We start from the raw sequence: 3,560 nt of genomic DNA, 5'->3' as shown, positions 1-3,560 counted from the left end.
ATATCCACCACAGCGACCTGCACTAATGCAGCTGCAGCCACTAATACGGACACAGAATTAAGAGGCGCCAAACCGAGAGACGCTATGGGAAATTTCCCCTCTCTCCCACACTCAGACAGCGCAGAGAAAAATCTCAGCTCATCCACCAAAATTGGACGCAATGCTTTTTCCCCTTCTACTTATACACACACACAAATAAATAAAGCCACCAAAACTAATTTAGAAAGCTGCTCTAGATCTGCCGCGCTTGCCAAGCTTGACTCTCATCTCAAAAAAGACAATGATATTGACAGTGGGGAAAATGCTTCCCCACTTATACAAATTAACGAAAGCAAGCAGGAGGAAAGACCTAGTACAACTGTCAACGCTTTTTGGTCAATTTTTAACCAAAAACCGGATCCTTCTAAACTTAGTTTAAGCAAGAAATCAACCAACCGCTCTGTAAATACTGGGAAAAGAAGCACTTCCCCTCACCAAAGGAGTGCTTCTTTACGCCCTGATGCACAGGGTGATTTAAAATTAAAACCCACCAATAGCGCCATGCCCACTATGGTGAATCTAACAACAGCCCGCACCCTCAGCCGGCCTGCTGCCAAAAGGGACTTATTCAACTCACCGTCCAGAAGCCCAGACGAGCAGCCAATGAGTTTCTCGGAAGTGGTTGCTGGAACTGGTCCAATCTTTGTGGCACCCATAGTTCCGGCTCCTATAACGAAAACTCCGGCCAAGAGGACAAATGATGACTTGGACTGCTCCAGTTTCAAGACGCCTAATAAACGGTTATGCGTGACCTCCAATTTTAAATCTCCCAGCATTTTTCCACCCCTCACCACACCCGTTTTCCAAAGCAAGGCAGCCAAATCTGTATATGAGGAATCCAAAACTAGGAATCGACACTCACACCAGCCGTTACCCTGCAGCACCAATGCTCCTGCACGCAGCGCAACGACGCCACCTCCTCAAAATACGGATGCTGAGCTGCCACCTTGGAAACTGGTGCCACTAAGCTGCAGAGCTCCACCCATACTTGTCGACGATGTTAAAGAAATTGTCCCGCTCCTGGAAAAACTAAATTATACAGCAGGAGTCTCCAGCTACACTACCAGGGCAACTGAAGGAAACGGGGTCAGGATTCAGGCTAAGGACATGACCGCCTTCCACAAAATCAAAGATGTCCTTATAGCAAACGGCTTTCCTCTATTCACTAACCAGCCAAAGTCTGAGAGGGGCTTCCGAGTAGTAATCAGACATCTCCACCACTCCACTCCATGCTCGTGGATTATCAAGGAGTTGCTGACACTCGGATTCACCGCGCGCTTCGTCAGAAATATGACGAACCCGGCTACAGGCGGCCCCATGCGCATGTTTGAAGTGGAGATCGTCATGGCCAAGGACGGCAGTCATGACAAAATTATCTCACTCAAACAAATCGGTGGACAAAAAGTGGATATTGAAAGGAAAAACAGGACACGGGAGCCGGTCCAGTGCTACAGATGCCAGGGCTTCAGGCATGCCAAGAACTCATGCATGAGGCCACCAAGATGCATGAAATGCGCTGGCGACCACCTGTCATCCTGTTGCACCAAGCCAAGAACCACCCCTGCTACCTGCGTCAACTGCTCTGGAGAGCACATTAGTGCATACAAGGGATGCCCCGTTTACAAAGCAGAAAAACAAAAGCTTGCGGCCAACAACATCGACACAAACAAAATACGCACAATTAAAGACGCAACTAACAACTTCTATAGACGTCAAGGCCCTCCTCCACGCAATAATACCCCACGGCTGCCACACAGCTCAGCGATCCTGAACAGATCAATCGCTGAAGCTCGCCAGGAGGCAGCCAGAAAGTCAATGTCAAATCCGTTCCGACAAAATATGAACGACAGAAGGCCACGATTCTCCTCGCATGACACTGCCATTCAGATGCGTCTGAATAAATGGCGCCGAACCTCTAACAATATACCCAAAAAGGGTAGGACAACCTCAAAACACAACGCAAAGCCAAGACTGGTATCCAAGACAAGCAATCCAGCGCAAAGACATCTGGAAAATTACCAGGACATGCTCCGAAAACAAAGGAGTGAAGAAAATGACCAGGAACCTGAAAAAGGTAACTCAAATCCCATGCAAGCTAGCAATGACAGCCCTCCGACCACCAGCAGAGCTGCAAGAGCTAGTTTTAAACCAAGAGTTATTGATGTAGCCACACCATCGCCAAGAAACTCCAATCATTTCTTACAAAAAGGGTTATCGGATGACCCCACAAGAAAATTAGCAATTAGAGTCGACAATTTAGAAAAGAAAATCGACATTTTATTGGCAATAATTACTCAAGGAAGAGACAACAATCTTGACATGGATACATCCAATTAAACTTACAAATACTTATATCTAGTAAAACGACATCTTTATCTGATGGAAAAGCGCACTTCTATCTGCCTCCATACTCTCTCAAAACTCAGACTGACGAGCGCCTACAAGAACTGACGCTAAAACCTAAAAATAAAACAATTAATCATTAACAAATTAAACAAAACAATCAAATGCACTTACCTACTTGACCACAGCCAACTGCTGATCAACATCTAACGCAACCGACAGGAGGAGGCGGGCTTCGCAAAAACAAAACGAAATCGCCAATTTTCGCGATTATAAACACAAAAAATTAAAAATCCTAAGACGCCGTCTCCACTTCCTGATGCCACTGCATCAATAAGGATCACTAGCGCGGAGCTGACATCACTTTTAAAAGCTTCAAAATCCGTCCCCAAATTGCATCATTTTCCTCAGTATCTTATGCCCAATTATCTTCCGATAACCTGTAAAGAAATGAAAATCAATAAGAATATGATGCGTAATTAATAAAGGACACACAGAAAAACTTAAAACTTGCCAGGCAAACAAGCAGATACAGATATGCGATTCCATCATCCTGACGCCACGCACGCAAATCCTTCAACGCAACCGACAACAAGAGACTGGCACCACAAAAGCAAAATAAATCGCCAATTTTCGCGATTATAAACACAAAAAGTTGACAATCTTATGATGCCGTCTCCACCTCCTGACGCCATTGCACAAATAAGGACCACTTGCGTGGCACAGATGCCACATCAATATGCTGCAAAATTTGTCCTCAAATTGTATATTTCTCCTCAGTTCTGCATCATCGACGAATTCTCTCTTAACCTGTAATAAAAGGAAAATAAATACGAATGTATACAAAAATTACTCAAGGACAATTAAATAATAACAAACCGGACAGAAAAGGTAGCTGACGCTAGTTGACGGCTCCATCCTGCTGACGACAAGCACACAGCTCCAGCTTCAAAGACCCCAACTATTGAAATAAGGGAACACAAGCTATTACTGGGAAAAATATTTTTATAATATAATACTTATCTAATTGACAATTTGAAGACTCCAAAATCGCGGCATTCCAGCTGCAATAACACAATAACAAGGGCCTCAAATTTAGCCCTTACAAAACGTACCTGAAAAGCAAAAAAAAAAATCAACGCAATTATCAAAGCAACACAATACTTACCCCAGACTAG

At 44.3% G+C, this 3,560-nt stretch overlaps 1 long non-coding RNA gene across 1 annotated transcript; it reads right to left on the bottom strand.

Moving 5' to 3' along the window:
- Positions 1-2,294: 2,294 nt before the first annotated feature.
- On the bottom strand, positions 2,295-2,686 carry LOC116802565. Its single transcript, XR_004362841.1, has 2 exons — positions 2,557-2,686; positions 2,295-2,499 (listed from the first exon to the last, which is right to left on the bottom strand). It is a non-coding gene; the product is annotated as an uncharacterized LOC116802565 (long non-coding RNA).
- Positions 2,687-3,560: the final 874 nt, after the last annotated feature.

The sequence above is a fragment of the Drosophila sechellia genome, unplaced genomic scaffold (genome assembly GCF_004382195.2).
Source record: "Drosophila sechellia strain sech25 unplaced genomic scaffold, ASM438219v1 U_164, whole genome shotgun sequence".
Classification (NCBI taxonomy): domain Eukaryota; kingdom Metazoa; phylum Arthropoda; class Insecta; order Diptera; family Drosophilidae; genus Drosophila; species Drosophila sechellia.
Note: the sequence above shows the minus strand (reverse complement) of the source record. Positions and strands in the feature narration are given on the sequence as shown.